This window comes from Triturus cristatus, chromosome 1_1 (assembly GCF_964204655.1).
Source record: "Triturus cristatus chromosome 1_1, aTriCri1.1, whole genome shotgun sequence".
Classification (NCBI taxonomy): Eukaryota; Metazoa; Chordata; class Amphibia; order Caudata; family Salamandridae; genus Triturus; species Triturus cristatus.
This window is the reverse complement of record NC_140579.1, coordinates 539,532,867-539,544,022: the sequence shown is the minus strand read 5'-3', so window position 1 is coordinate 539,544,022 and position 11,156 is coordinate 539,532,867.

Genomic DNA, 11,156 nt, shown 5'->3' with positions numbered 1-11,156 from the left:
CAGCCCACCCAACCAGGAAGTGCCCACACCCAGGCAGGTGTACATAATTAGCCGAAGTGGCCACACCCAGGCAGGTGTACATAATTAGCCGACCCTGGAGAAGCTTGGAGTGCAGAGGAGAGGCAGGGAGCCGTTGCATGTGCGAGCGGGTAAACGAACAGCATGTCCAGCCAGAGAACACAGAAAGACGGAGGGGAAAGGAGGAGGAAGCTGAAATTTAGCCCCAAGGAACTCCAGGTGCTGGTGGAGGAGGTGGTGAAGCAGCACCAGAAGCTGTTTGGAAGGCAATCCCTGCAAGTGCCTGAGGCTGAAAAGCGCAACATATGGCTGGCCATCCAGGCGCAGGTCAATGCTGTGGGAGTGACCCACAGGGACATTGAGGTCCTCAAAAAGCGCTGGTATGACCTCCGGATTGTAACCAAGAGGAAGATGGGCGACATCCAGAAGGAGGCCAGCCAGACCGGAGGTGGAACCAACAGGGCACCTGCCCTCACCGAACTGGAGGAGCTGGTGGCGGCCACAATCGAGCAAGAGAGCGTCGTGGGTCTTGGGTACGCCGACAGCTCTGCCAGAGCCGCAACACACCAAGGTAAGACGAAAGCACAGCAATGTAGCCCCCCCTACCCCTATCCCACATCCCCCATTGTGAAACGAGAATCACACTGCAGTCCACACGTGTCAGTGCAGACAGGCAATGCATTCCGGGAGATGTAGTCAGGGCAACACTAACCATGACGTAAATGTTACAGGGCAACAAGGCATGTCACGCACTCGAGGCACAAGGAGACAGGGGACATATTGGAATGTGAAATGATTTATTGTGACGCTTGCAATGCAGCCCTTCGGGGACACTGAGCCAATGTTGTATTTCTGTCCACAGATGTGACATCATGCAGGACAGGGCATGCTGCAGGAGAGACGGCACACCGGCCACATAAATCACCTCTAGCCAGCACCAGTTCAGACCAGGGAGCAGGCCCACTGGCAGCCGCACCACCAACACAGCCAGCCTCGCCGCACACAGAGCCAGCATCACCTCACCGAGAGCCAGCATCACCACCACCAGAGCCAGCATCGCCACTCATGTTCGAATCACCGGCCACATCTCCGCTTGCAGGTGTGAGAATGAGGAGGCGTCCAGCAGCCAGGCTACGAGCCTTAGACACCTCGTCAGACGACAGCATGGGCCCAGAAGACCGCACCGGGCCCCAGGAAGGGAGCCATGCCACTGTGCCCCACACCTCACAGGCAGCACAGACGGAAGCAAGAGGGCGCCGCAGGTCGCGTGTCCAGAGTCCACCAGCACCCACTGACGGCCATGGTGTCTTCTTGGGGCTCGAGGGCCAAATGTTGAAGCAACAGCGCCTGCAATCAAAGGCAGTCTTTTCAGTCCAGAGGCACATGCGGGTGATGAAGACAACATTAGTCAACATGGACACCAACATTAGCGGCATGGCTGCGGGCATTCGGGACATGTCCCAGTCAATCCAGCAGTTGTGCAGCAAATTAGACGCTGACATCGAAGCACGGCGCCGGGAACGCCAGAGAAGGGACACTACCAGCAGGGCACTCAACCGTCTGGCAACTGCGACTTCTCTACTGTGCCGGCGCTCTGTGACGATGCAGGAGGGCCTAACACAGTGCTGCAGCGACCTGTCTCGGGGGATGGTGCAGGTGACAAGTGCACTAGGGGTGCTATTGACTAGTCAGGCGTCGACAACTGCTGCAGGGGAAGCTGCGGAGAGCATGGACACCAGCAGCAGCATCACACCCCCCGTCCCAGAAGCACGCAGGAGCAGCAGGCGGCTTGGGGTTGGCTCTAGTGAGGATGCACAGGCCGTGCAATCCACCACTGCAGCGCGTGTGCGCAAACATTGATGTAGCCCTGCTTAGCCACTTCCCATTGGGTGACGTAACCCTGGACATACTCCTTGTATAGATGGTATATTGCCAGATTGGCCTGTTCATGTGTTCATGGCGTGGTGCCACATTAAAACTACGTCAGGACTTCTCACAACTCGCTGTGTCCCCTTACTTACTCAGAAATAGTTGCATGTGATATCTGCCCGTCTCTCTCTCCCATCGATTGCAGTTGGCACTCTAGCTGCGTTGCCCTCTGGCTGGCCTGAGTCATCCTCGTTGTCCTCAAAATATGTCAGTTCCACATCTGTACCTTTTTTCGTGGCAAGGTTGTGCAGCATTGCACAAGTGGCAATTATCTTGCAGCAGGTGATGGGTTTGTACTGGCGTGCGCCTCCGCTCTTGTGCAGGCAGCGGAACCTGCTCTTCAGTAGTCCAAACGTGCGCTCCACCACATTGCGTGTTGTTTTGTGTGCCACGTTGTATCGTCTCTCACTCTGGGTTGCTGGGTGTAGGTAGGGAGTGAGGATGAATGACCGGCATGCATATGCACTGTCGCCTGGATGAGTAAAAGGGAACCATCAGTAACATGCCTCTATGCACTATGATTTGCAGGTTTCAAGGGGCGTCACTGTTACTTACCTAGCAGGTATCCCTCTCCGAATTCTCCGGCACTCAGTCGTGTGTAGATCCCACTATTCTGGAAGATGTAAGAGTCGTGGGTGCTCCCAGGAAACTTTGCAACAATATCTGTGATGATGTTCCCTGCATCACAGATCACCTGCACATTGATGGAGTGGGTGGACTTCCTGTTCCTGTAGATGTGCTCTGTATCAGCTGGTGGACAGATTGGGATGTGTGTACCATCAATACAGCCGATGACATGGGGGAACTGTGCCATGTGATAAAAGTCTGTTTTTGTTTTCTGCAGTGCAGCCTGTGTGTTTGGGAAGCTTATGTAGTGGTGCATTCTCTGCATCATGGCATCCAGGAACTTCCTGAAGAAACGTGACAGGCAACTCTGGGATACCCCACCCACCGCAGCTATCACCACCTGATAACTGCCGGATGCCAGCAGATGTAGGCTGCAGAGCACCTGCACATGTGGGGGTATGGCGTGCGCCCTTCTTATTGGATGGTCCAGGAGTGGCTGTAGGTCCCTGATTAAGTCCATGATGGTTTCGGGGTCTAGCCTGTACCTCTCATGTATCTCTGCATTAGTCAGCTGGAATAGTGTGATGCGCTGTCTGTAGATTTGTTCCTCCCGTCGCCACACCCTCAGTCCTGCTGCCTGTTGACGTAGGCGCCTTGCAATGACGTACATAGCGGCCATGTTGTCCACGCTGTAGCATTTTGGGATTGCTTATATGCATTGTTGATGGTTACCACCTGCTTTCAATCCGTGTTAATTACCGACTCTAATTTACCGATTTTCTTGGATTTCTTAATTACCGAGTGCTCCTACATGTCATTTTCATTTTTACCACTTCATATTTACCACTTCATATTTACCGATTCGTTAATTATGTATTCGGTAACTCTGAATCGGTATTTTGGAATTCGGTAAATATGAATCGGTATTTACCGCCTCATATTTACCGAAAAGTCGTTTTTGGACTCCTACATCTCACTTGTCTGAATACCGGTCGGTAACGGCATATTTACCGAAAATCGGCCGTTACCGACCGGTATTTGGCTACCTACATGAGGCCCTAGGTGAGACAGGTAGAACAAAATTAATCAGATAAAACGTATTGGTGGCCCTACATGGTGGACTCTAGGGCATACATTTTATGAAAAGTTATTGGGAGTGTTCTATTGCTGACAAATCTGTTCAGAGTGGCAAAGCCACTTTGCTTCCTGTCCAGTTTTATGAGGGACTTTGGCAGAATCCTGCAGTGTTTATGGGTCCATTTCACACATTACTTTGCCAATGTCGATGTATTTTGGTTTAATTCATTCCTTTTTCAAATGGGCAGAATGGGGGTTTTCCTTGTCATTTCTGAAGGAGTGCTTTTACACTGAAGGTTTTTCTAGGTGATTCTCGTCCAACAATGCTGTGCAGTTTACTTCATGCAGGATGTTGGAGCTCCTGCAGATCTGTGGCAAAGTTCACAAGCAGACTCCTCTTTATGCTCAAAGCAGTAACGGTCTCACTGAGAGGGTTAATGTATTTCTGGTATAGGGAGTGAGAATGGGTGTTTCCAAACTTTGTTGTGATATGGATTTTTTTTTTACAACGAAACATATGGGTTTATAATCGCACACCCAATTCCACCACACGTTTTTTACATTTGAAATGTTGAAACATGGCTACCTCTCTCTGATTTGTGCCCCAATGTGCACTTCAATCAATCAATCAGACATTTGTAAAGCACACTACTCACCGTTGAGGATCTCAAGGCACTTGAAGGGGGGGGGCGCTGCTACTGTTCGAATAGCCAGGTCTTGAGATGTCTCCTGAGGTCAGCAGGTCCTGGGTCTGCCACAGGTGGGTGGGGAAGGTGTTCCATGTCTGCCGCCGGCGCTCATTCTGTGGATGCGTGGAACGGTGGCGAGGGCAAGGTCAGCAGAGCGAAGCTGGTGGTTCGGGGTGTAGAAGGTGAGTTGTTTGTTGAGGTATGCTGGTCTGGTGTTGTGGTGTGCCTTGTGAGCATGGGTGAGGAGCTTGAGGGTGATCCTCTTGTTGACGGGGAGCCAATGCAGGTCTCTCAGGTGGGCTGTGATGTGGTTGCTGCGGGGAATGTCGAGGATGAGGCATGCGGAGGCGTTCTGTATGCATTGAAGTTGTTTCTGGAGTTTGGCCGTGGTCCCTGCGTAGTCCAGTCTGCTGCTGACGAGGGCCTGGGTCACCGTCCTTCTGGTTCCGGTGGGGGTCCATCTGTAAATCTTGTGGAGCATGTGGAGGGTGTTGAAGCAGGAGGAGGAGACGGCGTTGACTTGTTGGGTCATTGATAGCGATGAGTCTAGGATGAACCCCAGGTTGCGTGCATGGTCGGTGGGCGTCGGTGTAGCTCCCAGTGTGGCTGGCAACCAGGTGTCGTCCCAGGCGGAGGGGGTGGAGCCGAGGATGAGGACCTCCGTCTTGTCTGAGTTCAGTTTTAGGCGGCTGTTCTTCATCCATTCGGCGACGGCCGTCATTCCTTCGTGGAGGTTAGTTTTGGTGGTGGCAGGGGCCTTGGTGAGGGAGGGGATCAGCTAGGTGTTGTCGGCGTATGAGACGATGTTAAGGTCGTGCGATCGGACGATGTTGGCGAGCTGTGCCATGTAGACGTTGAAAAGGGTCGGGCTGAGGGATGATCCTTGGGGTACGCCGCAGATGATCGTGGTGGCTTCAGATCGGAATGGAGGGAGGCGGACACTCTGGGTTCTGCCGGTGAGGAAGGAGGTGGTCCAGTCCAGGGCTTTGTCGCGAATCCCTGCGTCGTGGAGGCTTGTGCGTAGGGTGTGGTGGCAGACGGTGTCGAATGCGGCCGAAAGGTCCAGGAGGATGAGGGCCGCGGTTTCGCTGTTGTCCAGCAGGGTCCTGATGTCGTCGGTGGCGGTGATGAGGGCAGTTTCGGTGCTGTGGTTGCTGTGGAATCCGGATTGGGATGAGTCCAGAGCGTTGTTCTCCTCGGGGAAGTGGGTCAGTTGCTTGTTGACAATCTTCTCGATGATCCGGAGTGGATGGTGTTCATGATTTTGATGGTGTCGTCATCATTGATGTGGGTCCAGGAGAGCAGGAGGTCGGTGTGCCTGGGGGGCTGTTGGTCTGAGGTGTCGGTGGTTCTTGGGTGGGCCTGGTTGTTGAATCTGTCATGGATGTCTGCGATCTTGCGGTGAAAGAAGGTGGCTAGGGAGTCGCAGAGGTCTTGCGATGGCAGGATGTCGATGCAGTTGGAGCTGGGGTTGGAGAGTTCCTTCACGATGTTGAAGAGCTCTTTGCTGTTGTGTGCATTGCTGTCGATGCGTTCCTTGAAGGAGGTCCTTTTGGCCGTTTGGAGGAGTTGGTGGTGCCTGTGGATGACGTTCTTGTGGGCTGCGTTGTTGTCCGGTGTCTGTTAGTGGTGCCACTTCTTCTCGAGTCTTCGGCAGGTCTCCTTGGAAGCATGGAGGTCAGCGGTGAACCAGATGGCTTTTCTGTCGGTGCGTCTGAGGGTTTCTTGAACTTTGCGAGAATGTTGGCGCACTCGTTGAACTATTGCCTGAGGTTACGGGCGGCAGTGTCAGTGGTGTCTGTCGGTGCATTTCATGCGAGGGTGGTGATTAACTGGTCTTCGGTGACTTTGTTCCAGCTGCGGCAGGGTCCGTTGTGGGTGGTGGTGCGTGGTGGGCTTCTTGAAGGTGAAGTGGATGCAGCGGTGGTCGGTCTAGTGGAGTTCGGTGGTGTGACTGAAGGTGACATGGTTGCTGGCGGAGAAGATGGGGTCGAGCGTGTGTCCGGCAGAGTGGGTGGAAGTCGTGACGAGCTGTTTGAGTCTGAGGTTGTCGAGGTTGTCGAGCAGGGTGGGGGAGTTGCTGTCGTTGGCGTTCTCGAGGTGGAAGTTCAGGTCTCCAAGGAGAATGGAGTCTATGGAGACAAGGGCATGCATGCTGACGAAGTCGGCGATGGAGTCACTGAACTGTGGCCGGGGTCCGGGGGGTCTGTAGATGTGGGTTCCTGTGAGGGTGGTGTTGGGATTTATGTGGATCTGGAAGTGCAGGTGTTCGGCGGTGCTGAGGGTGCTGGTCGAGATTCTGAGGGTCTTCCTGTGGACGATGGTGATTCCTCCTCCTGCTCCATTGGTGCGGTACCTGTGGTTGATCTTGTAACAGTCCAGGATGGCTGTGGTGATGTCGGGCGCCGAGGAGGGGTTAATCTAGGTCTCCGTCAGGAACGTGATATCCGGGGAGGATGAGTCGAGTAGATCCCAGAGTTCGATGGCGTGCTTGTGGATGAGCGGGTGTTGAGTAGTATGCATCTGAGGTGGTTGCATCTGACCCTGGTGGGCGGGGCAGTGGCTTGGAGGCTGGTGAAGCTGCAGCTCCGGCAGGAGAAGGGTCCCTGGGTGCACTTCGAGATGGCCAGGAAGCAGGTGAATGATCGGCCGGCGTTGAGTTCGTGGAGGGTGCTGGCATCGTAGTGGTGGTGGGCGTTGTGGCGGTCGCGGGGGCCATGGGGTCTGGCGCTGGGCGCGGTCCAGGCGCGGACGGGTGCAGACGGGCTTGCCTTTGGTGCGCCTTTGGCGTGCCAGCGGCGCCGCCGCTCAGCAGCCACCATAAGAAGGGGAGGTGGGAGGGAGGAGCAGCTGGGAGGTGGGAGCGGGAACGAATGGGCGAGCGAGGGGGCAGGGCCACATTGTACGCGGAGGCGGGAAGGGGAAGGCAAAGGCTGGAACGCCTACAGATAGAAAAACGGGCAGAAAAGAGCAGAGTGCAAGAAAATAGAATAAAACAGCAGACAAGTAAAAGCAGGCAGAAAGGGAACAGAGAGAGCAGGCAGATACTTATGGCTCACCACTGCGGGTGGAGGAGGGCCTCGAACTCGCGGCAGCAGCGAGATCAAGGAGCAGGGACATGGGCACAGTTAGGTGGAGCTGTGCAGCGTGGGGAGCGACCTGCCTGGAACAGGGTCAAGGGTCTCACATGCAGTTCACCTCTAAGATCTGTGATCCCAATATGTATGAGAAAGTGTTAAGAGAATATCTGGTGGAAGCATACTAAGAGTAAGCTGTTACACAATTCCAAAAGTGGTAAAAAAATGTAGGATCATGATTAATAAACTTGTTACCAAGGCTTTGTCCAAGTATAGAGCTGCATGCAAAGTTGAATATGTCTTCAGCCAAACTAGATGATGGTAACTGGCCAAATATCAACAAACTGGTTACGATCAGCAGTCAGGGATCTAATTCACATATATTTTGAGAGGAGGATTATAATCTATTGCGGGATGTTCATCTGGAAGGTAAGAAGAATTCCTTGGATGGATTTCTTAAGCAGGATTCTATTTTTCATGCAAGCCACACTTCTGGGGATAACAGCAATTGTAATCAGCATGTTAACTCCTTCGGTGCTCCTGACAGCTCCCGGCCGATATGAGTCCAGTAGGGAAGGTGTTGGTATATTCCTTATGTTGGAGCACCATCTAGAGCAAGTCCAGTAGGGAAGGTGTTGGAATATTCCTTATGTTGGAGCACCATCTAGAGCAAGTCCAGTAGGGAATGTGTTGGAATAGTAGCGCGCAATACTTTTCAGTGGGGCGACCAGATGGCCGGGCTTCCCTGGAAGTCCAGATGAGGGCTCATTTGCCTCCCCGATCCCAGCCAGGGCTCCAGGAGGCCGTGCACGTCCGCGCCTTGGGTCCCCTCAGTCTCATGGTGCGCACGGGTTACCAGAAAGAGGGGTAGCCTTCCTCCGGATTACTAAGGGCAGGGTATGCCGGGACACCCCTCCCGGGCTGGCGGTTCTCTGCCGGGGACCAGATGGACTATGCCTGGGCAACACCTCCCAGGCGTCCGGGGCTCCCTCCTCCAGCCCGCGGCGTGGCAAAGTGCCCGGGACAGGCTCCATGGGTCCCAGGCAGTCCTCCCCCGGGCGTGCGGGCCCCGGGATCTCCCGCGGTCCTCCCTGTGCCCAAGGCCAAGCCAGGGTCCCCGAGCCACCAGGACGTCCAGCCCCTGAGCCCTGCAAGGGCAGGCGGGAGCCTTACCAGGAAGACTCGGCTCGGGGCAGGCAGATGGGAGTCCTTTCGGTCCCGGCCATCTGGTCGCACCTTTCCCCTTGGCCATCTGGTCGCACGCAATGCTTTCCAATGGGGCGATCAGATGGCCGGGCTGCCCTGGAAGTCCCGATGGGGGCTCATTCGCCTACCCGATCCCAGCCAGGGCTCCAGGAGGCCGGGCTGGTCCGCTCCCTGGGTCCCCTCCTTCACTCGGTGCGCACGTGTTCCCAGAAAGAGGGTAGCCTTCCTCTGGATTACTAAGGGCAGGATATGCCGGGACACCCCTCCCGAGCTGGTGGTTCTCTGCCGGGTACCAGATGGACTATGCCTGAGCAACACCTCCCAGGCATCCGGGGCTCCCTCCTCCGGCCCGTGGCGTGGCAAAGTGCCCGGGACGGGCTCCATGGGTCTCGGGCAGTCCTCCCCCGGGCGTGCAGGCCCCAGGAGCTCCGGCGGTCCTCCCCGTGCCTGAGGCCCAGCTGGGGTCCCCGAGCCCCCCAGGACGTGCAGCCCCTGAGACCTGCAAGGGCAGGCGGGAGACTTACCGGGAAGGCTCGGCTCGGGGCAGGCAGATGGGAGTCCTTTCGGTCCTGGCCATCTGGTCGCACCTTTCCCCTCGGCCATCTGGTCGCACGCAATGCTTTCCAATGAGGCGACCAGATGGCCGGGCTGCCCTGGAAGTCCTGATGGGGGCTCATTCGCCTCCCCGATCCCAGCCAGGGCTCCAGGAGGCCGGGCTGGTCCGTGCCCTGGGTCCCCTCCGTCACACGGTGCGCACTGGTTTCCAGAAAAAGGGGTAGCCTTCCTCTGGATTACTAAGGGCAGGGTATGCTGGGACACCCCTCCCGGGCTGGCGGTTCTCTGCCGGGGACCAGATGGATTAAGCCCGGGCAACACCTCCCAGGCGTCCGGGGCTCCCTCCTCAAGCCCGCGGCGTGGCAAAGTGCCCGGGACGGGCTCCATGGGTCCCGGACAGTCCTCCCCCGGGCGTGCGGGCCCTGTGAGCTCCTGCGGGCCTCCCCGTGCCTGGGGCCCAGCCGGGGTCTCCGAGCCCCCGGGATGCGGAGCACCCGAGCCCTGCGTGGGCAGGCGGGAGCCCTACCATGAAGGCTCGGACGGGCAGACGGGAGTCCTTTCGGTCCCGGCTATCTAGTCGCACCTTTCCCCACGGCCATCTGGTCTCACGCAATGCTTTCCAATAAGGGCGACCAGATGTTCGGCCTGGAAGTCCCGATGAGGGCTCATTTGCCTCCCAATCCAAGCCAGGGCTCCAGGAGGTCGGACGTGCCCACGTCTAGGGTCCCCTCCGTCTTGCGGTACGCACAGGTTACCAGAAAGGGAGGTAGCCTTCCTCCGGATTACTAGGGACAGGGTACTGTGGGACCCCTCTCAGCCTAGCGGTCCTCAGCCGGCAGCTGGATGGGCCAGGATGCCACCCCAGACCTGGGTCCGTCCCTGGGCCTGCCGCGTGGCAGGCTGCCCCGGATGGGGTATGGTGGGCCTCCCCCTGCTGGGCTGGGTCCAGGTCCCCGGGGAGGGTGGCCTCCACACCCCAGGCTATGTCCTCAGTCCTGCCTCATGGCAGGGTGCCTGAACGAGGTCCCGCGGGCTCGGGGAGGTTTTCCCTTCGCCGCTGGGTCCAGGGGCCCCGCCGGGCCCAGACTCGTGTGCTCCAGCCCTGGACCCCGTCCCCCGGCCTTCTGCCCTGCCAAAGGCCCGGGACAGGGTTGCATCGTGCCTGGGGAGCCTCCCTTGGCTCGGCTAGGTTCAGGGGCTCCCTGCGGCCCCGGGTCGGGTGCTCCAGCCCCGGACCCCGCCCCCTGGCCTACCGGCCCTCCAAAGGCCTGCAACGGGGTTCTGTCCTGCACAGAGATCCTCCCCCTGCTCGGCTGGGTTCTGCAGCTCCCAAGGGCCCCGGGGAGGGCGGCCTACCCACCCCAGGCTCCGTCCTTGGTCCTGCCACATGGCAGGGTGCCCGAGACGGGGTCTGGCGGGCCTGAGGAGGCTTCTCCTACGCCTCCGGGCCTGGGCACCCCGGTTGGGTCCAGGGGCCCCGCCGGGCACCGGGTCTGGTGCTCCTGCCCCTGGGCCCCGTCCCTCAGCCTGCCGCTCTGCCAAAGGCCTGGGACGGGTCTCCGTTGTGCCCGGGGAGCCTCCCCTTGCTTGGCTGGGTTCAGGAGCTCCAGCTGGGGCTCCTGAGGGCCAGGGGAGGGCGGCCTCCCCATCCCAGGCTCTGTCCTTGGTCTTGCTGCGTGGTAGGGTGCACGGGATGGTGTCCGTCGGGACCGGGGAGGCTTCCCCTGCGCCTCTGGGCCTGGGAGCCCCGGCTGGGTCCAGGGGCCCCACCGAGCCCCGGATTGGGTGCTCCGGCCCTGGGCCCCATCCCCCAGCCTGCCGCACTGCCAAAGGCCCAGGACGGGGTTCCTTTGTGCCTGGGGAGCCTCCCTTTGCTTGGCTGGGTTCAGGAGCTCCGGCCGGGGCCCCTGAGGGCCTCTGGGTGGGTGGCCTCTCCCCCGTGCCCCGGGTCAGGTTCACCGGCCCTGGGCCCTGTCCCCCGGCCTGCTGCCTCACCAAGGGCCCAGTCCTGGGGTCCGTCGGTCCCGTGCAGACCTCC